We start from the raw sequence: 23522 nt of genomic DNA on the forward strand, positions 1-23522 counted from the left end.
TAGCACAGATGACTCGTGTTGGCCCAAGGTCAATTGATGTTTTTTCCTTTCGCTGGGCTCTTTTCTTTTCACTGTTTGGTCATTTCTTTTGTCCTCTGATTTTTCCATACCCTTCCTGACTGCTCATCTTCAAGCACTCTGGTCAGCATCAAGGACTTCCCATGCATCGACTCCAATCCTGGCCTACATGATTGATGTAAACATGCCAAATTTTATTTTGATGCTGATACATAATTATTTGATACTAAATGTCAAGCAATGGGACTGGGATTTCACACACTGCTGAAATAAGTGGGGGTTTGGTGGATTGGATTGGATTTGTTTTATTGTCACGTGTACCGAGGGACAGTGAAAAGTATTGTTCTGCGTACAACCCAGACAGATCATTCCATACATGAAAAAAAAAACCATAGGGTATACATAAATACACAATGTATTAAGAGACTAGACAGGGTAGATGCAGGGAAAATATTACCAATGATGGGTGTGTCCAGAGCCAGGGGTCAGTCTGAGGATTCAGGGTAAACCATTTTGGACAGATATAAGGAGACGTTTCTTCACAGAGTGGTGAGCCTGTGGAATTCATTACCACAGAAAGTAGTTGATGCTGAAACTTTGGATATATTCAAGAGGCGGCTAGATGACTTCCGGTGACGGCTATGAAGGAGTAGGTTGCACATTTGGTGGCTCCCGCTCGGGTTGGACCTTTGGACCTTTTCCCCCCGATTTTAATTTTTTTTTTTATCGGACCTGATTTGATAAATTGATGGTAGAGGCAATGGTGGAGTGGATTCTTACATTGGTGCATGGAGAGGCGGACTAGAAGTGCTCGCAAAGGAAAAAACAGGCGAACAGAGAAGGCTTGGGCTAAAGATGCAGCGGGAGAGAGCATGGTGGATGACCGGAGTCCTGGTCGATTGCATGGCTGGAATTTAGATTGGATGCCCAAGATCGGGCGATCAAATCTAAGATTGGGCAGGAGGAACATCAAACTGCGGTGGAGTTGGAGGTGGGGATGCTGAGAGACCAGCAGAAAAGGCTCCTGGAGAAGGTGGAGGACCTCAAGAATAGGTCCCACCAGCAGAACTTGAGAATCGTCGGTCTCCCGGAGGGGTCCGAAGGAACGGGCGTTGGGGCATACATAACGGGCATGTTTGAGAAGTTACTGGGGGATGGGACGTTCTCCTGACCCTTGGAGGTGGACAGGTCTCACAGAACGCACGCGAGGAAGCCGCGTGTAGGTGACCCCCCCCCCCCCCCCGAGAGCAATGGTGGTGAGATTCCATAGGTACTTGGACAAGGAGTGTATTTTACGGTAGGCCAGGCAGACAAGGAGTTGTAAATGGGAGAACAGTATCCTGCAGATCTATCAGGATCTTGAGTGCGGCCAGGAGAAGAGCGGTGTTCAATCAGATAAAGTCGACCCTTTGTAAGAAAAAGGTGACGTTTGGACTGCTGTATCTGACCCGTCTCTGGGTCACGTATGAGGAGCAACATTTTTATTTTGAGTCGCCCGAGGAAGCGATGAGCGTCGCAAGAAGGAAAGGCCTGGTGGTGGACTGAGGTCTTTGAACTTTGCTGCAGCGCTCACGTTAAAAAAGTTTCTTGTTTTTTCTTGGACGTTATTTGTAATGCCTTTTATATTGATTTGGGGCCTGTTGCAGAGCTGAGTGAGTTAAAGTTTATATTTGCACTGATGGGGATGGAGGTGTTTATTAGATGCTGGATCTTCTGTTTAATCTTTTCTTTTCTTTTGCGGGGGGGGGGGGGGCAATTGTGTTGGGATTGCTTTTCTTTTGAATATGTCTGTCCGAGCGGGGGGAGGGAACAATAGGTGGGAGAATGTCTGACGCCATGGGCGGGGTCACCAAGCTAGCTGGGTGGGCTAGATCACGGAAGTGCAGTGGGGGGTGAGCAGATGCAGATGTTATGCTTGTTGAAGGGGTTGGTTTACATAGTGCAGTTACTCGCAGGGAGGGGGGGGAAATGTTCTGCTGACGGGGGAGGGACTTTTGCTGTGGGACAGAAAGGAGGTCGGGGGCAGAGGCTGCCTGGGGGCGGGCCGACGGATGTGTGGGGCGTGGGCTGGAGTCTGGCCCAAGAAAGATGGTGGCTAATTTGCGAAGTGGGGGGGGGGGGGGCAACAAGCCCCCAACTAGGCTGATCACATGGAATGTAAGAGGGCCAAATGGGCCAGTTAATGCCTGTTCGTGCATTTGAGAAGACTGAAGGCGGACGTGAGAATGTTACAGGAGACGCACCTTAGAGTAACTGATCAGATCAGATTAAGGAAGGGATGGGTCAGACAGGTTTTTCACTCTGGGCTGGACACGAAGACTAGAGGGATCGTGATCCTGATTAATAAGTGAGTGGTATTTGAGGCGGGAAGAATAGTTGCGGATGTGGGAGGCTGGTACATTATGGTCAGCTGGAGGGTTAGCAGGTGGTATTAGTAAATGTGTACACGCCAAATTGGGATGATGTGGAGTTTATAAAGAGGATGCTGGGGAAGATCCCGGACCTGGATTCACATAAGTTGGTCATGGGAGGGAACTTTAACACAGTTATTGACCCTGGGTTAGACCAGTCGAGCTCAAGGACGGGCCGAGTGGGGCTCTCCTGACAGGGGTAGTGGACACAGGGTATTCGGCGGTCACAATCTCTGATCATGCCCCGCACTGGGTTGACCAACAGAATAGCAGGGAGAGTAGCCAGCACCTGCACTGGAGGCTGGACGTGGAATTTTCTGCTGACGAAGAGATGTGCGGGCGGCTGAGGAAATGCATTCAGAACTACCTGGAAGTCAACGACACGGGTGAAGTTTCGGAGGCGGCCTGGGAGGCATTGAAGGCGGTGATTAGAGGGAAGCTGATCTCGATACGGGCCCATAGGGAGAAAGCAGACGGAGCAGAGATGGACCGACTGATAAAAGGAGATATTGTAGGTCGACAGGGGGCATGCAGAGACCCCAGAGGCAGGGCTTCTAAGGGAACGACAGGCTACAGGCGGAATTTGGCTTGTTAACTACAGGGAGTGTGGTAGAGCAGCTGAGGAAGGTGTGGGGACGATCTAGGAGTATGGAGGGATGGCCAGCAGAATGCTTGCGCAGCAGCTTAGAAAGAGGGAGGAAGCCAGGAAGATGGGGAAAGCAAAGGACGGGGCCGGGAACCTGGTTTGAGACTCAGCAGGGATGAATAAGGTGTTCAAGGCGTTTTACAGTAGACTGTATGGGTCAGAACCCCCAGCTGGGCGAGAGGGGATGAGGCACTCTTTTTTTTCAGGGGGCTGAATTTCCCGAAGGTGGACGGGGGGGGGGGGGGGTTGGTAAAAGGGCTGGGGGCCCCGATCGGGTTGGAAGAGCTAGCAGTGGGTCTGAGGCCATGCTGTCGGGTAAAGCCCTGGGGCCAGACGTGTACCCAATGGAGTTTTATAAAAAGTTCTCTGGGATATTAGGGCCGTTGTTTTTTTTTTAAATTTTACTTGAGATTTTCACAAAATATCACAAACAGAAAATATCAACAAGAAAACAATATTAACAACAGAAAATAAAAAAAAAGACTAACCCCCAAAACCAAACCCCCCCCCCCCCCCAGTAACTACAAAAAGAAGAAATAGATTAGCACCCGGCATATTCAATAAACACATGTACACATTTCTCTCTCCCTCCCCCTCCCCCCGGGGGTTGCTGCTGCTGCCGGCTTATTTTCCTACCGTTCTGCCAGGAAGTCAAGGAAAGGCTGCACGAGCCTAAAAAACCCATGTACTGATTCCCTCAGGGCAAATTTTGCCCTCTCCAATTTGATGAACCCCGCCATATTATTGACCCAGGCCTCCACGCTTGGGGGCCTCGCATCCTTCCACTGAAGCAAAATCCTCCTCCGGGCTACTAGGGACGCAAAGGCCAGAACACCGGCCTCTTTCGCCTCCTGCACTCCCGGCTCCACTGCAACCCCAAAAATTGCGAGTCCCCAGCCTGGCTTGACCCTGGATCCTACCACCCTCGACACCGTCCTTGCTACCCCCTTTCAAAATTACCCCAGCGCTGGGCATGCCCAGAACATATGGGCATTGTTCGCAATGCTCCCCGAGCACCTCGCACACCTGTCTTCGCCCCCGAAGAACCTGCACATCCTCGTCCCGGTCATGTGAGCCCTATGTAGCACCTTGAACTGTATGAGGCTAAGCCTCGCACAAGAAGAGGAGGAATTCACTCTTTCCAGGGCATCCACCCACGTCCCCTCCTCAATCTCTTCATTGGCCTATATGATCCACACTGCAGGGGGTCCTTGTCCCGTTTAAGGATCAAGGAAATGAGCGCCCGTGACATAGTCGGGGGCAAAGCCCCCCCCCTCCCTTACCTCGTTAAAGGTCCTAACCAACAGGGGGCCCAGCAGGTCTGCGTAAATTTTATAAAATTCGACCGGAAACCCATCCGGCCCCGGCGCCTTCCCCGACTGCATGCTGCCTATCCCAATAACCAGCTCCTCCAGCTCAATCGGCGCCCCCAGCCCCTCCACCTGCCCCTCCTCCACCTTCGCAAATCTCAGCCTGTCCAAAAAGCGCCCCATTCTCTCCCCCAGCCCCCCTCCACTGGGGGTTCAGACTGGTACAGTTCCCCATAAAAGTCCCTGAAGACCCCATTAATGTCCACCCCCCTTTGCACCACATTTCCTCCACTATCCTTCACTCCACCAATCTCCCTGGCCGCGTCCCGCGTACGGAGCTGATGCGCCAGCATCCTACTCGCCTTTTCCCCATATTTGTACACCGCTCCCTGTGCCTTCCTCCACTGAACTTACGCCTTTCTGGTGGTCATTAAGTCGAACTTGGCCTGAAGATTATGCCGCTCCCCCAGCAATCCCTCCTCCGGAGCCTCCGCGTATCTCTTGCCAACCCTCACCATCTCCCCCAACAACCTCTCCCTCTCTCTTTGCTCTCCCCTCTCCCTATGGGCTCGGATGGAAATCAACTCCCCTCTAATCACCGCCTTCAATGCCTCCCAGACCGTCCCCACTCGGACCTCCCCATTATCATTGGCCTCTAAGTACCTCTTGATACACCCCCGAACCCACCCGCCCACCTCCTCATCCGCCAGCAGTCCCACCTCCAGGTGCCAGAGCGGGCGCTGGTCCCTCTCCTCCCCCAGCTCAAGGTCCACCCAGTGCGGGGCATGATCCGAAATGACTATGGCCGAATACTCGGCATCCTCCACCCTCGAAATCAGCACCTGCTCAGAACAAAAAAATCAATCTGGGAATAGCCTTTATGCACGTGGGAGAAAAATGAATACTCCCTCGGCCTCGCGAACCTCCAAGGATCCACCCCTCCCATCTGGTCCATAAACCCCCTCAATACCTTAGCCGCCACGGGCATCCTGCCCGTCCTGGACGTGGATCGATCCAATGGGGGATCCAGCACTGTATTAAAGTCCCCCCCCCCCGCCAATATCAGGCCCACCGTCTCCAGATCCGGAATGCGGCCCAACATGCGCCGCATAAAACCCGCATCATCCCAGTTTCAGGGCATAGACATTCACCAGTACCACCCGCTCCCCCTGCAACTTGCCGCTCACCATCACATACCTTCCGCCACTATCAGCCACCACCTTTGACGCCTCAAATTACACCCTTTTTCCCACCAGGATCGCCACCCCCCCGATTTTTTGCATCCAGCCCTGAATGAAACACTTGGCCTACCCATCCCTTCCTCAGTCTAACCTGGTCCGCCACCTTCAGGTGCGTCTCCTGGAGCATAGCCACGTCCGCCTTCAGGTGCGTAAGCACCCGGGCACGTTTGACCGGCCCATTCAGCCCCCTCATATTCCAAGTTATCAGCCGTTTCAGAGGGCTCCCTGCCCCCCTCCCCTGCCGACTAGCCATAACCCATCCCCTGCCCGCCCTAGGCCAGCACCCCCCGCTCGGCCCGTTCCCCACGGCGGCAAACCCCCACCCCGGCCCCCGTGCATACTCCAGCTCCTTCCTGGCCATTTCAGCAGCAACCCGGTACCCCCCCCCCCCCCCCCCCCCCCCCCCCCCCCCACCACACACACACACAAGGCTAGGACCCCTCCCAGCCGCGTTACTCCCTCCATAGCACTCCTATGAGCCAGCTAACCTCTGCTGACCCCGGCGACTCCCGCCACACCTCCGACCCTTCCCAACGTGGGGCTACTTCTCCTCCCCCATGCCCAACAGCAGACCCTCCTCTTCCCCCTCCCGCGCGGGGAAGAAAGCCCGCGCTTCTCAGCTCCGACCCCGCCCCCGTCCACCCTCAGCGCGGGAAACAAAAGAAAAGCCCGCGCTTTCCCCCTGCCCGACCCCGCCTCCTCTAGGTTAGCTCCCCTTGTCGGCCCCCACCACCAGCTCCCCACTCTCCAAGTCTACCCCCCAACCCGAGCCCATCCACCGAACCCACGCAAAAAGACAGCGCCCCACACGCCCTAGAAACAACACACAACCAGCATAAAACAGCATGAAACAGAGAACCCCCCCCCCACCAAAAGTTAACAAAGTTATTTACAAACCCCTGACCCTCAGTTTGAGTCCAACTTCTCGGCCTGCACAAAGGCCCACGCCTCCTCCGGGTACTCAAAGTAAAAGTGCCGGTCCTTGTAGGTGACCCACAGATGTGCCGGCTGTAACATGCCAAACTTCACACTCTTTCTGTGGAGCACCGCCTTCGTTCGGTTGTACCCGGCCATCCGCTTAGCCACCTCCGCACTCCAGTCCTGGTAGATCCGCACAACCGTGTTCTCCCACTTGCTACTCCACTCCTTGGCCCACCTAAGCACGCACTCTCGGTCAACGAACCGGTGGAACTGCACCAGCACCGCCCGTGGCGGCTCATTCGGCTTGGGCCACCTGGCCAGTATTCTGTGGGCTCCCTCCAGCTCCAGGGGCACCTGGAAGGACCCAGCTCCCATCAGCGAGTTCAGCAAGACGACCACATAGGCCCCCAGGTCTGACCCCTCCAGCCCCTCCGTGAGGCCCAGGATCCGCTGCCGAACTTTAGTAATTATTATTTGGCGGTGAATATAGCCATGATCAGGAAGTGGGTGGTGGGGGAGGGTCGGTGTGGAGGCAGCTTGATGCAAGGACACCAGTTTGGGGGCATTGGTAACGACACCTCTGCCATTCCCGCCGGCACGGTACTCCACTAACCCAGTGGTGGTGGTGGCCCTGAGGGTCTGGGGGCAATGGAGGAGGGCGGAGAGACATCACTGTGGTCTCCAATCTGTAATAATCACCGGTTTGTTCCCTCAACCTTCCCGCCCCTACCACCAAGGGGGATACAGGACAGGGTAGTTCCCAGAGTGTGGGTGGGAGAAGGGAGGGTTTCTGATATTTACAAGGAACTCAAGGGGTCAGAGGAGACTCAGACCGAGGAGCTAAAGCGCAATTGGAAAGAGGAGTTGGAAAGTGAGATAGAGGATGGTCTCTGGGCGGACGCCTTGAGTAGAGTCAATGCGTCCACAACAAGTGGCAGGCTCAGCCTGATACAATTCAAGGCCGTTCACCAGGCCCACATGACAGTGGCCCGGATGAGCTGGTTCTTTGGGGGAGAAGATGGGTGCGTAAGGTGTGCGGGAGGATCAGCGAAACATGTCCATATGTTCTGGGCATGCCCGAAGCTTAGGGGACTCTGGCAGGGGTTTGCGGACGTAATGTCCAAAGTGTTGAAAACAAGGGTGGCACCGAGTCCAGAGGTGGCGATTTTCAGAGTGTCGGAATACCCGGGAATCCAGGAGGAGAAAGAGGCAGACGTTTTAGCCTTTGCTTCCCTGGTAACCCGGAGATGGATTCTCTAAACTTGGAGGGACCCGAAGCCCCCGACGACGGAGACTGCCTAACTGCCATAGCTAGCTTTCTCTGACTGGAGAAATTCAAGTTCGCCTTGAGGGGGTCAATGTTAGGGTTCGCCTGGAGGTGGCAGCCGTTCGTCCACTTCTTTGGGGAAAATTAACCGTCAGCAGAGGGGTGGGGGGGGGGGGGTGCTGTGGGTTAGATTAGTTTAGAGTAACCCTTGTCCTGTGCTAGACTTGGCTTGATTCAGTTCAAGGTAATCCACAGGGCCCACATGGCGGTAGCTCGGATGCGTAGGTTCTTCGAGGAGGTGAAGGACAGATGTGGATGGTGTGGGGGTAGCCCGACCAACCATGTTCATATGTTTTGGACATGTCCGAAACGGAGAGAATTCTGGCAGGGATTTGCAGATGTTATGTCGGAAGTCCTGGAAGGTAGGGTAACTCAGAGTCCAGAATTAGCAGTATTTGGGGTGTCAGAAGATCTGGGGGTAAAAGGGGGCGGGGGGGGGGAGGTGAGGCCGATATCCTGACCTTCTCCTCCCTGGAGGCCCGGAGACAGATCTTGCTGAGATGGAGGGACCCGGAGCCCTCAAAATCATGAGTGTGGGTCAGCGATATGGTAATTTCTCAGTCTGGAGAAAATCAAGTTCGCTCTAAGAGGATCAATACAGGAATTTTCCCGGAGTTGGCAGCCGTTTATCGATTTCTTTAACAAAAACTGAATGTCAGCAGTAAGGGGGGGAAAGGGAAAAAGGGGGGAAGGAGGAAAATAGGAGGCATAGTAAGATTAAATACGGACAGGGAATTTAGCATACGGGTAATTGGGGATGGGGCGGGAGAAGTGGGAAACGTGGTTTATTGTTATTTTAGGGGGTATTTTGTGCGTTGACCTGCGCGGTTGTTTGAGAAATGTCAATATGTTAAATTGTGAAAATTACAAATGCTTCGATAAAATATTTTCTAAAAAAAAAATTAGTTTAGTATAGGGGGTTAGTAAAGATGGGACCTGTAAGGGAGGAAGACTGCTTTTGCACTATGTTTATAAATTCATGTACATTGTTTATTTTGTTGTTGTTGTAAAACCATAAATACCTCTATAAAATGTTTATATTAAAAAAAGAGGCGACTAGATATAGCATTTGGGGAGAATGGCATCAAAGACTATGGGGAGAAAGCAGAATTAGGCTATTCAGTTGAATGATCAGTCATAATTGTGATGAATGGCGGAGCAGGCTCGAAGGGCCAAAAGGCTTCCTCTTGCTCCTATTTTCTATGTATCTATGTAACTTGAGATCTCACTTGCATCTTTGTATCGGAGACACGGGTGGCCTGTTGGTCTTGCGTGGATCGCAAGCTCACCGGGGAGCATGTCTTTGTGCACATGGCCCATCCAGCAAAGTCATTGCTGACTTGAGAGAAAACATACTGGGGACCCTTGCACACTGATATACTTCCATATTGAGCACTCTGTCCTGCCTGACATTCAGCTGAGGCAGTGAAGGTGGAAACTGTTCAGCCATTTTTTCTTGGTTTGCAAAAGTTGTCCTTGCTTTGCTATTGTAAAGGATGATGAAAGGCTGAGAAAGGATTCTCAGCATTGCTAGTGTTATCCAAAGGAAAGGATGAAACCTGCTGGTCCAGGAAGAGGAATCATTGGCGCCTGGTGCTTCCCCTGTTTGGGCCTCTAATCACTCCCCTACCCTCCCCTTCAAGTCCTCTGTGGGAACCATAGTCGGAACTATAGTCGCAGTATGGTCAAACTGTTCCATAAAGGTTTTGTACTCAATTCCACTATTTATAAAGCCAATTGAAAGCTCAAGTTTCAGTCTGATACAGTTTACAACCATGGCTTTGTTAAAGAATTATACACAACTGGGTCATTCACATTATGCAATCAGCTCTGCTTCTTTGAACCTGGTCCTTTGCAGTGTTAAGATCCGGAACAGACCCCAACATTTGTGTGGATACCGGGCAAGAACCCCAAACAATTTTTCTATTTATAAAACTGTGAGGAAAGGGTGCTTCACCCCAGGACTGATGACTCTGACCACCAGGTATATTTTATGTTAAATTAACTTTAATTTAAACACAGTAAGGTAGGAGATCATAATAGTAATATGGAAAATGAGAGTCATAAAATAATTTTTAATTTAATCTTTTAATGTTACAAGTAGGCTTACTGTGAAAATCTCCTAGTCCCCACACTACGGCGCCTGTTGGGGTACACTGAGGGAGAATTCAGAAGGTCCAATTCACTTAACAAGCGTGTCTTTCTGGACTTAATAGTGGGAAGGGGAAGAGATCTAAAAGAATGAAACAATAGTCAAGACTGGATGTTACAAAGATAGCCAAAAGACAAACTAAAGGTTCTGTATTTTGAGCATACGTAGCATTCATAACAAAGTATTTAAAAACATTTTTTTTAGAGTATCCAATTAATTTTATTCCAGTTAAGGGACAATTTAGCATGGCCAATCCACCTACCCGGCACTTCTTTTTGGGTTGTGTAGGTGAGACCCACCCAGACATGGGGAGAATGTGCAAACACCACACAGACAGTGACCCGGGGCCAGGATAGAACCAGGATCCTCAGCACCATGAGGCAGCAGTGCTAACCACTGTGCCACCGTGCTGCCCTCATAACAAAATTAATTAATTGATAGCGCACATTGAAGTAAATAAATATGATGTGATGGGCATTACAAAGAAGTGGCTGCACAATGACAAGAATTGGGTCCTGAATATTATGGGATATATGATATTCCAGGAGTCAAGGATGCTAATGTTACGATCCCAGTTGGCGTTGCCACTGGGCGGAAAGGTCCCAGAACACACTAATGTTTTATTTTTCTAAAACAACGTGGAGGAACAGAGTCATGGACTGCTGATTATTTTTAATAATAATATATTTTTTCAAAACATGAAAAGTTTGATTCTAACATAATCATTTGCTCTTCCTCCACTTCCCCCACCCCCACACCCTCACCCCAACATTGCTTCACAAAAATATACAAATTTCAAGGATAACACCCCACTCTGAAACCAAATAGCAATGAGACTCAATTGATCGTCTGTGGATTTCTCCTCACATTCTCCCCCAGATGGTTGTCACATAAGTATTTTAAAATTCCACTCAAATAGATGGGCTTTAAACTCTTATTTCAAATACTCTCTCTCAAACTGTAGTATGATATCACAAATCTTAGAAATACTTCTGATACCTTCCTGGCTTCTTACGAACCAACTCTGTCTCTGCTTTATCTGTGACTTTACTGAAGAGTATCCGTCTAACGTTCCAGGTTCCTTAGTTCCTTTACTTCAGGCTTCCTGGAAATATTTCCTTTCTCTAGTTTCCTTAGCTAGCTGTCCTTTAGATTTCTGCATTAGTTTTCTTAACCAGTATGCTTTTTCTCTCTCGCATAAGTAGAGATGTTCCTTCTCTAGCTTCCTATAACCAACTGGTATGAATTCAGTTAAAACACAATCACAAAAATCTTCCTACCCTGAAGGTACCCTGGTTAAAGCAACCATTTTTTACTTCCCCAATCTTGTTTACTTTTCACGCCATAACCCCCTCTAAACACAATAGAAGCACAGTTTGAACTGACCAAAACACACACACATGCAAATCCACTTAAATCCATACCATATTTCTAATATTTAACAATGCAAATATTAATCCCTTAAAGCCACTTCTGTTTTCCTGACACCAGGTAAAAGTGGAGGTGTAGCACTGTTCAGTTATATTGGTGCAATAGTTATAGATTACCTTGATTCAGTAGAATCGGTTTGGGTGGAGATGAGTGGTAGGGGAAAGAAGTCACCAGTGGGAATGGCCTACAAGCTGTCTAACAGTAACTACAGTATAGGGCAAAGCATGCAAGAAGAAATATTGGGTGCCTTGTGATAAAGGGAAGGCAATAATCATTGGTGATTTTAATCTACCAATTAATGGAAAAATCAGATTGACAGTAGTAGCCTGGATGAAGGATTCATAGAATACTTTTGAGATAGTTTCTTAGAACATCACGATCTGGAACCAACCGGAGAGCAAATCATGTTAGATTTTGTATTGTGTAATGTGATGGGATTAATTAATGACCTCCAAGTTAAGGCACCACTGGGTAGCAGCGACCACGGTATGATTGAATTTTATATCCAGTTTGAAAGGGAGGAGGGTGGGTCTAAGACTAGTATTTTAAACTTAAGTAAGGGCAACTACATAGGCCTGAAAGCCGAGCTAGCTGAAGTGAATTGAGGCACTAGACTAAGGTATACATCGTAAGAAACAAACCTGTTGGACTTTAACCTGGTGTTGTAAGACTTCTTACTGCACTCACCCCAGTCCAACGCCGGCATCTCCACATCAAGGTATACACCAATAGAGAAGCAGGAGCAGATTTTTATCTTGTATGATAAGCGGATTTGAGTACAGAAGGAGTGAGGTCTTGCTTCAATTGTGCAAGAGCTAGGTTAGACCCATTGGAGTACTATGTGAAGTTTTGGTCCCCTTACCTCAAAAGATAGAAAGGAGTCCCCTTACCTCAAAGCCACAGAAGGAGTGCAATGAAGGTTCACTAGCCTTGCTCCGGTGATGGCAGGACTGTTGTATGTAGAGAAATTGGGCAAACTGGGCCTTCATTCTCCATAGTTTCAAAGACTGATAGGTGATCTCAATTAAACCCTCAAAGTACTTAAAGGAATAGACCGGGTCAATGCAGGTAAGATGTTTCCTTTGGTTGGGTTGTCTAGAACCAGGGGCACAATTTAAAAATAAATGGATGTCACTTAGGACCGATATGAGGAAGAATTGTTTTGCACAGAAGGTTGTTAATCTTTGGAATTCTCTATCCCAAGGGACTGTGGAAGCTCAGTTACTCTGTACATTTAAAGCAGAGATTGATAGATTTCTGAATAACAACATAAAAGATTATGGGGAAATTGAGCGTAAAAGGCATTGAAGTGTCCAATCAGCTATGATTGTATTAAATGGCGGAGAAGGTTTGACGGGCTAAACGGCCTCCTGTTCCTAAGGGGATATTGCAGAATGTTCATAATAAGTATATTCCTACTAGGAAAAAAAATTCTGTGGGAAGAATCCACCATCTATGGCTAACTATAGAAGTTAAGGAAAGTATCAATCTCGAGGAAAAAGCATACCACTCAGCAAAGTTGAGTGACCGGTCACATGATTGGTCAGAATAAAAAGAATAGCAAAGAATGACTAAAAGGTTAATCAGGAGAAATAAATTTGAGTATGAGAAGAAGCTAGCTAAAAATACAAAAACAGATGGTAAGAGTTTCTACAGATATTTAACAAGGAAAGTGTAAATAACATGAGTGTTAGTCTTCTAGGGAGTGAGAATGGGGAGTTAATAGATAATAAGGAAATGACTGATGAAATGAACAAATATTTTGCTTCTGTCTTCATTATAGAGGATATAGAAAACATTCCAATAATAGCTGTACATCACAAAGTGAAAACGAGAGGGGAACTTGAAGTTGCAATCACTGGGGAAGCTGTACTGAGCAAACTAGAGGAGCTGCAGACTAACAAGTCTCCGGGTCTTTTTTTTTATTCGTTCATGGGATGTGGACCTCGCAGCTGGGCCAGCATTTATTGTCCATCCCTAATTGCCCTTGAGGTGGACAGTTAAGAGGCAACAACATTCCTGTGGGTCTGGAGTCACATGTAGGTCAGACCAGGTAAGGACAGCAGATTTCCTTCCCTAAAGGACATTGGTGAACCAGATGGGTTTCTACGACTATCAACGGTGCTTTCATGGTCATCATTAGACTTTTAATTCCAGATTTTTTAAAAATTCAAACTTCACCATCTGCTGTGGCGGGATTTGAACCTGGATTCCCAAATATTATTTGAGGTCTCTGGTTTACTAGTCCAGTGACAATACAACTACATCACCACCTACCTTGATGACCTTCATCCTATGGTCTTAAAAGATGTGACTAATGTGGGAATAGATGCGTTGGTATCAATTTTCCAAAACTCGCTAGATTCAGGAAAGGTTCCATCAGACTAAAAGAATCATAGAATCTACAGTTATGAAGGAGGCCATTTGGCCCATTGAATCAGCACTGGCCCTTGGAAAGAACACTCGGCCTAAGCCCACACCCCCACCGTATCCCCGTAACGCAGTAACCCCACCTAACCTTTTTGGACACCAAGGGCAATTTAGCATGGTCAATGCACCTAACCTGCACATCTTTGGAATGTGAGAGGAAACCAGAGCACCCGGAGGAAACCCACCCAACCACGGGGAGAAAGTGGAAACTCCACACAGACAGTGACCCAAGCCGGGAATCGAACCTGGGACCCTGGAGCTGTGAAACAACTGTGCTAACCACTGTGCTACCGTGCCGCCATAGAAGCAAACATAACCAGTCTATTCAAGAAGGAAAGGAGGCAGAAACACAGGAAACTATAAGTCAGTTAGTTTTGACGTCTGACGTCTGTCATGGGGAAGGTGTTAGAATTGATAATTAAGGAGGTTATTGCAGGGCACTTGGCGAACCCAAGGTAATTGGGGAGAGTTGACATGGTTTAGTGAAAGGGAATCCAGTTTAACCAATTTATTAGAGTTCTTTGAAGGGTTTACATGCGCTGTGGATAAAGACGTATTGTACTAGGATTTCCAGCAGACATTTGATAAGTTGTCACATCAAAAGTGACTGCGGAAAATAACAGTCCATCGTGTAGTGAGTAACGTACTGGAAAATCCCATTTTTACAAAGTGGATCGGGCAGAGTTCATTCTGTCAAAAAGGATTTTGTGTTTTCATGAGGGAACGCTTCCGAACGCTTCAGCCTAATTGACTTGATGTGGAGGCTATGCTGCAGGACTGACGAGCCACAGGACATTTCAGTTGAGGATGCATATTAGTTTATATAAAGGATGAAGTTGAAGGAAAGAGCAGAGGGTGGGGAAATGAGAGGCTGAGGAGTTGCTCAATGCATACATACAGAAAGTTGTTCTAGGCAAGGATTTCTATTGGAAGATACGTAAACAATTAGAATGTGAGGGATGAAAAAGGTGAGATGTTTGAGGGTACAAAGGTGCCATCATAGTTGGGGAAGAATTAGATACGGTGAGAGCAATACTGTGTGGACAGTTTGAATAGGACGGATGGAGAAATGTATGGCTGAGTGGGATGGCTTTGATGAGGGAAAGGAGTTGCTACCTATAAACTTATGTAAGGGCTGAAATATTAATACATTTATCCTTTCTGAGGAAACTGGCATCTTTGAATGTGTTATGGAGAGGAGCATTGTTAAGTGATTTGGTGGGTAAGAAAGGAGTTGGTGGAAGATGTAAAAGCAATGGGGAAGCAAATGTCAGTTCCTAAATTATGGCAAAGATAAAAGACACCAGCCTTCACCAAATCATATACATATATATTGTGCCCAAGAGTTCTGCGTTTTGTCAGTTTGAAATTGTATTTGTTTTGTAAAAGCCACTTCCTGCAGTAACGATACCATGTATGTGATATCAGCACTTTAATGATGCTAAGCTGTCTGCCGTAAATTCAACTGGATTAAGTTACATTACCATCATAGAAAATAGCTTACAATTAACAGTTAAACAATTCTTAACAATAAAAGGAAACACTAACTTCTACCTGATACATCAAACATCTCACCTTTTTCATCCCTCATATTCTAATTGTTTATGAACCTTCCAATAGAAATTCTTGCGCAGACGCTGGCAGCCTCTTAGTTATTTTTAAATAACATTTTAGCCTGCGACTTGAACACTTCAGCCAATATAAATCGACCCACTATGGACAGGAGATAAACAACCACAATCTAGTACAAGTTCGCAAGCCTGTCCAGGAAACCGGCATTTCCTTGTGATTGATGTAAGAAATTGGTATATATATATTGTATTTTCTAGCTGTTGCAGTAATGTTTGTAATATTATTAAAGAATCTAGGTTAAGGTATCGAGAATCTGTAGCTACAAAATGTGCAGTTAAAACTAATTTACCATTCATTCCAACCATGTATGTGTTTACAAAGAGAGAACTAATGAAATGTTGTTATGATTGCTGGAGATTCCCTGAAGAGTAGATCATTTCAGATCTTGTGTTTGTACTTTGGTAAGCAGGTCAGAGAATCTAAGTGAGATAAAGGTGATGTAATTAATCGGAGGAACCATGTCTGTAGCAGGCAGTTTAGCTTTTAGTTATGCTTGGATCTTTCAGCTGAGTCGTAGCTTTTGCCACAACTGTCAGGTTAAGCAGTAGTCTGACACAGGCAGAAGGATCTATAGGTTGTTACTTGAAAGGATCTTTCTCGTCCAAGCAGTCATTCCAGGAAAGTACTATCTGGAGGACAGCAAGTATCCCTGTAATTGCTAACTGTATTTGCAAGTGGGTTTTTTAATCTGTCGTGGGTTTGTATGATTGGAGATGGAGGAAGTATCCGGTAGAAGTTGGTGTTTCCTTTTATTGTTAAGAACTGTTTAACTGTTAATTGTAAGCTATTTTATATGATGGTAATGTAGCTTAATCCAGTTTGTTTTAATATACCATATCCCTGTTTGTCAGTGGAATCGCTCCTGGATTGAAGTATCCTTTCCTCTAACATCCAGTAAATTGATATTACGTAAAAATAGGATTTACCTGTAATTGCATGGATTGACGATTGGCTGGCAGAAAACCCATCATTGGGTCTTTTTCTGATTGGCAGGATGTGACGATTGGAGTCCCGCAAAGGTCTGTGCTGAAGCATCAACCTTTTACACTTCATATCAATTACTTAAATGGGGGAAGTGAAGGTTGGAAACTGATAGGTAGAAGGGTATGTTGTGAAGAGGACATATGGAGGTTGCATATGGATATAGTTGGGTTGGCCGAGTGGGCAAAAATTTTGCAGATGGAGTATAATGTGGGAAAATGCAAAGTTGTTCACTTTGACAGAAAGAATTGGAAAAAGTATTATTTAAATGAAGAATTCCGAGGAACAGAGAGATTTAAATATTCTTCTCGTGCATGAGTCACAATAAGTTAGTATGTAGGTACAGCAAGTAATTCAGAAGGGTAATGGAATGCTTTTGCTTATGACAAGCAGAATTGAACATAAAGATAAGAATCTTATGCTTCAGGTATACAGGGGTTTGGCAATATCGAATGTTTTGTGCAGTTTTGGTCTCTTTATTTAAAGAAGCACGAACCACCATGGGAGGTATTTTGAAGAGGTTTACTGGATTGATTTCTGGAATGAGCGGGTTGTCTGATGAGGAAAGGCTAGATTGGCTGGGCATGTTTCCACATGTTTAGAAGAGTGAGGGGTAACTTGATTGAAGTATTAAAGATCCTGAATGATCTTGACATAGTGGACATGCAGCGGATGTTTCCTCTTGTGTGTTAGTCCAGAACTAGGGGCACTGTTTTAAAATTAAGGGTCGCCCTCATAGGACAGAGATGAACAGGATCTCTTCCTCCCAGAAAGTTGTGCAACATCGGAACTCTCTTTTAAGACTGAATTAAGATTCTTGACGGGCTGCACTGTAAATTCTATGATTCTTAAGAAATCAAAAGTTATCAGAGGTAGTGGCGCGACGATTAGCATTGCTGCCTCACAGTGCCAAGGACCCTGGTTCGATCCCAGTTCGGATCACTGTCCATGTGGAGTTTGCACATTCTTCCCGTGTCTGCGTGGGTCTCACCCCCAAAACCAAAATTTGTGCAGGGTAGGTGGATTGGCCATGCTAAATTGCCCCTTAATTGGAAATTTAAAAACAAACTTCGGGGTAAAGGGGAATGTGGAATTCAAAATACACATCAGCCATGATCGTACTGAATGGTAGGAAAGGCTTGAGGGCTTAATGGCCTACCGCTGCTCCTATTTCATATGTTCATAAGTTCTGAGCATATAAGCACCCCTTTTTGTCCATAATCGAATCCACTCCACCTTTTGCTACCCACAGATTTATTTGCCTTTTTTTGGAAGATTTTGTTTCCTTCTGATGTTGAATGCCAATTCTTATGCTCTGTTTTCCAGTCTTATTTTCGTCTTCACTTCCACCCTCTTCAATCTATTCTATTTGATCTTGTTTTAACTTGAAGAATTCACCAGATGTGTGTCATGCACCGTCCTTTTTGTCATTATCTCTGGCTGATCTGAAAACCCGAAGACCGCCACTTTTGTGAATTGCTCCACCTCACTCCCATAACCCTGGACATTGCCTCAAAGTAGGTCATCCAGTACCTGACAAGTCTAGAACACACCCAGAACATGCGGGTGTGTTTGGCCAGGCCTCCCTGACACCATTCACATTTGTCCTTGACCTCCAGAAGGAACCCACTCAGTCGGTTCCTGGTTAGGAGCGCTTTGTGCACCAGCTTTAGCTTTGCCCTCGCAGGCACTTGCCCACTTCATTTCCCAGCACCAGTATCTCCTTTCTAATTGGGTTGTGAACATACTAATCAAGGAACTTCTCCTGAACATATTTCAGAACTTCTGCCCAATCTTTACCCTTTTCTCTAAACATTATCCCAACTGATATTTAGGTTACTCAAGTTCCCCTGTATCTCTACTCTCTAGTTATAGGAACATAGGAAATAGGAGCAGAAGAGGCAATTCAGCCTTTTGAGCCTGCTCCGCCATTCAATCAGATCATGGCTGATCTCATCTTGTTCTCAAATCCCCAGCTGTTCGCCATATTTCTTTAACCCTTTTTTAAAATCAGAAATATATCTATCTCCTTCTTGAAGCCATTTAATGACTCCGATTTCACCACATTATGGAGCAGTGTGTTTCACAAATTCACCAGCCTTTGTGAGAAGTAGTTTCTCCTCACCTCCGTTCTAAATTTACAGCTTCTCAACCTATATCAGTGACCTCTCATTCTAGGTTGCCCCACAAGGGGGAACAGTTGGTCTATGTTTACTTTATCAATCCCTTTTAGGATTTTGTATACCTCGATCAGATCCGCTCTCATCCTTCTAGATATCAGCAAGTATAAGCCCAAACTGCCTAATCTCTCCTCATACGTCAACCCTTTCATTCCCGGAATCAATCTGGTGAACCTCCTCTGAACAGCCTCCAATGCTACCACATCCTTCCTCAACGAAGGAGACCAAAACTGGACGAATACTCAAGATGTGATCTCACCAACACCCTACACAATTGCAAAAGCACTACTTTTAAGCTCCATTACTTTTGCAATAAAAGTGAACATTCCATTTGCCTTTTTAATTGCAATGCTGTGCCTACATACCGACTTTCTGCGATTCATGAACAAAGATAATTTACATTTCTACTTTTCGGCCAAAATGGATAACCTCACACTTATCTACATTAAACTTCATCTGCCAAATATTGGCCCAGTATCCTAGGCTATCTATATCCATCTGTAAAATTTCTATCTCTTCTTCACTGCCTGCTTTCTGCTTTCCCACCTATTTTAGTATCATCTGTAAATGTTGCTATGTTACACTCTGTCCCTCATTTATATAGATTGTAAACAGTTGAGATCCGAGTTCTTGAATATTTCTGTGATTTCCCTATAGATCATAGATAATCATAGAATTTACAGTGCAGAAGGAGGCCATTCAGCCCATCGAGTCTGCACCAGCTCTTGGATAGAGCACCCTACCCAAGGTCCACACCTCTGCCCTGTCCCCATAACCCATGTTGTTGAAAACTCACCACTATTCTTAGAATTCCCCCATACCAAAAAGGGCCGACATTCTAAATGCTGAACAAGGATTCTCACTCCCTGACTCCGGAATGCAGGCTTTGGTGGGTGCTATTCAGGTCAAACTATATTTTCAAGTTATCCCCCGGTATAACCCATACCTTCACCGAAGATTTCATCTACTACCACTTAGTAGCATCGATCCTGGATCCCGCATTGCTAAGTAAGTAAAGTAGACTTAGGAATAAACCACTGTTTCAGGTTAAATTAAGTTATTTTATTATTAGATTTTTTTCTTTTAAAAGCTGCAATCACTTTCTTTACAGAAAGGTAAAAAGATCTTGCTTCTGGATCCTTCTGGTTGGTTGAAGGGACCTTCAAGCCCAACTTGACAATCAATCTTCTTTAAAGTCTGTTCTTCTTCAGATGTATTCGCTGGTTAGCTCGGTTGCTATGTCTTGTCATTCCCATGTACTGAGCTATGAGAGCTGGCTCTGAGCTGACTGCCTCCACTTTAAATTCTAGTCTTCCTTAGATGTATTAGCTGTTTTAGCTCGTATGCTATGTCTTATCGTTCCCATGACCGAGCTGGCTGTAAGCTGACTCTGCTTCTCTTGTTCCTTCTCTCTTTCTCTCTGAGTTCTGGTTCTGGACGTTCCTGCTCTGGTCTCTGGGTTTATATTCTCTTTCTAACAGTTATTGTTTTTATGACCTTATTGTAAAGTAACTATTATTTCACTTTGATTGTAAAAAGTATCTTTGATCCAAACATTCTAATACAATTAAATATTCATTTTGACTTGACATGACCTCACCTCTCAGGTCTCTGATTACATTGTTTCCTTTGTGATGTTCAAAGTTCCTTTGTGATATTCAAAAATGCTTTGGTTTCAATTGGGGTGTGAATTTTGGTTTGGTTCCTGTCATTTCTATAGTTTTATTTTCCAATTGTGTCCCCAGCTCATAATTTTGACTTTGATTTTGACTTTAAATTATGTTTCTCGTAAACTGATAGTCTCCAATTTTCTTTTAATTTACTTGATATCGGCAGAACTTCACACTTAGAATTGTCAGCAAATTCAACTGAACCTCATCCTTTCCTTTCCAGCTGTTTACAAAGATAGTTAATTTCAATGAAGGTGTGAAACTATGCTTTTAGCTGTATGCTAAAAATCCACTTGGTTATAACTTGAAAGACCTGCCTGTTTTAAACATTCATCACCTAATTCAACTGAAACTCTCATCCATGCTTTTCCAGATGCTTACTAAGATAGTTAGTTTCAATAAAGGTGTGAACCATTGTTTTTAGCCTCATACAGAAATCCTGTGTGTTTGCTAAGCCTGCTTGAGAGAAAGAATATGCATTTTATAATCCTGCTCTTTGCAGCTGCTATTGACCCTTTGTCTCTCTCAGACCAGATAGTGCCAGACTTCCATGTTTCAAATGACACATCTTTCCATATTTTCAATAACACCCAGTATTGAAACCCACGCAGACACGGGGAGAACGTGCAAACTCCACACGGACTGACCCCGGGCCGGGATTCGAACCCGAGTCTTCAGCGCCACAGGCAGCAATGCTAACCACTGTGCCACCGTGCTGCCCAAGATTTTACATTTATAAAGGAAAAAACTTTTACTGATAAAAGAAAAAGCACAACTAGCTTAACCCTAAATCTTACAAGCATTTATACTTGGAAATCAAAATTCTGAACAGAACTTTCCCCATTCTACCTTTAACTTTCACCCAAGTAATCCTTTGTTTTACAGTTTCTTGAACATCCCTTCACTTGTTTTTGGAACCAAACAAGGGATTCACTCTGATTGTTGTTATTTTCCCAGTCTGGCACTTAGACTTCCAGAATTTATTCTCTGTGCGAGGATACCAGTGCTAATCTCTTTTGCTAGCTTTACTAGGCAGCTCTGGCAATTTTCAATTTCTAGTAAATTTTGACTTTTCATTCTGAACATGGGCTCTACTTGCATTTTGCACCATGTCCCATAGAAACTTCACCCCCTTGGTTTCTACTTCTCGTCTTCCCAACTCTTGGCAGGCACAGATTGCCTTATGACTGCCTGTTCCCAAATTGACTGGTCAAAAGCAGCAGAGATATAGTAACCAAAATGACCTTTCCCTCCCAACCCATTTCCATGGCAATGTGACACATGTGGCATGACTTCAGATAGAAATGACCTTTCCCTCCCAACCCATTTCCATGGCAATGTGAGGCAGTTGAAGGCACATCTGCCATTGGGGGATCGGTTTAAATTGCGAATGCTCCAAAGGTTATAATTGTAGATTAGTGTAGTGCGCAACTGTAGATCAGTGAGCTCAGGAATGATGGATGAAATTAACTTGGTGTGAGCTAGGACACAGGCAGTCAAGTTGAGTTTGAATGATCTCAAGTTTGCAACAAAGAGAACGTGGTAGGTCAGCCAGGAGTACCTTAAAATAGCCAAGACTACAGGTAACAAAGGCATTGATGAAGATTTCAGCAACAGATGACCTGAGACAAGGGTGGAGTCTAGTGATGTTACAGAGATGGAAATAGACAGTCTCTGTGACGGTGTAGATAGAATATCATCTTGGTGTTATCATTACTATATCATTTTGTGATACTCTGATTTAGGATTTGGGGAAATAGTGGCACCAAATTCTTTATTCTTTCATTGAATGTGGGCATCTCTGGTATGGCCAATATTTGTTGCCCACCTCCGATCGACCCTGAACTGATTGGCTTGCTAGGTCATTTCAGAGGGTAGTTAAGAATCAACCATGGTGCTTTTAGATTGGAGTCATGTAGGCCAGGTTAGTTAAGGACAGCAAGTTTCTTTCCCTAAAGGACAGTAGTGAACCAGGTGGGTTTTTAGAACAGTTAGAATTACAGAGCGGCCCACAAACAAGCATTAGTTCCTTGTTATCATATGTCTAATATTTATTTCAGGCATGGTCCCTAGCGTGCTGTTTTTATTCCGGAAGCAATATGGCAGATGCTGCCTTTTTGGCTTGAAATTAATATGCCCTTCCTACCAACCATGTTAGAGCCTGAGGAAGTCGTTTGATAGCCGAAAAATCAAGTGCTGTGCAGTTGAATTAAGGTAAAGTTGTTATAGTCCAGATGACCATTGGCTACTTTCCACTTTGAGGGGGAGAGCTGACTGGTAAGGATTTAACCTGAGGATCATCATGCCTCAGGTGAGGGGCAAGGTTGAGAAGGCAGGGCCTTCATGAGTTCAATTACTCAGCCTATATTTACTTATTGCTGGTATCATCTTTGTAAATATACATGTACCTTTTCCCATGGTTGCAAGATCCTTTCTATAAAGGGCTATCTAAACGTAACACAACTTAACTGGTCACAACACAATCATGTAACGATACATCATCGACACAGGGTGCACATGACTTGGGTGAGAATGAGTGGGTTCTTTCAGGGGGTAGCAGATGAGTGTGAGAGGTGTGGGCGGGGGCCAGCGCATCACGCGCTTGTGTTTTGGGTTTGCGAAAATTGGCAAGATTCTGGGCAAGAGTTTTCGCGGTCTTAGCCAGGATAGTCGAGGAGAAGGTGGAAACGGACCCTTTGGTGGCGATATTTGGGATTTCAGAGAAGCTGGAGCTCATGGAGAGGAGGAAGGCTGATGTTGTGGCCTTTGCCTCTCTGATTGCATGGTGGCAAATTTTACTGGAGTGGCGGTTGGCATCGCCACCGGGGGTAGTGGCTTGGTTGGGTGACCTGTACAACTTCCTGTGGTTGGATCAGGTAGGTTAAGGGGCTCTGCAGATGGGTTTAAGAAAATGTGGGGATGTTTGTGACCGTGTTTGAGGAGACTTTCGTCGTTGGCGGGGGGGTGTGGCTGAGGCTGAAAAAGGGGAAAACATTTGTATAGACTGTATAGTTGATTGCTGGGAAGCGTTTCCCATAGTGTTAATGTGTTGTTACCTGTTTTGATACATGTTGGTAATAAAATACGTTTTTTTTTAAAAAAAGATTAATCATCGGCTATTTTGTCTTCTCGACTTAGGCAGGATGCTGGTTTGTACTATTCAAATTGCACA

General features: G+C 45.7%; 1 protein-coding gene across 16 annotated transcripts in view; it reads left to right on the top strand.

The window, feature by feature from the left end:
* caska (calcium/calmodulin-dependent serine protein kinase a) overlaps positions 1 to 23522 on the top strand; it is a 740678-nt gene that overhangs the window by 175449 nt on the left and 541707 nt on the right. The window lies entirely within an intron of this gene.

Source organism: Scyliorhinus canicula, chromosome 7 (assembly GCF_902713615.1).
Source record: "Scyliorhinus canicula chromosome 7, sScyCan1.1, whole genome shotgun sequence".
Taxonomy (NCBI): Eukaryota; Metazoa; Chordata; class Chondrichthyes; order Carcharhiniformes; family Scyliorhinidae; genus Scyliorhinus; species Scyliorhinus canicula.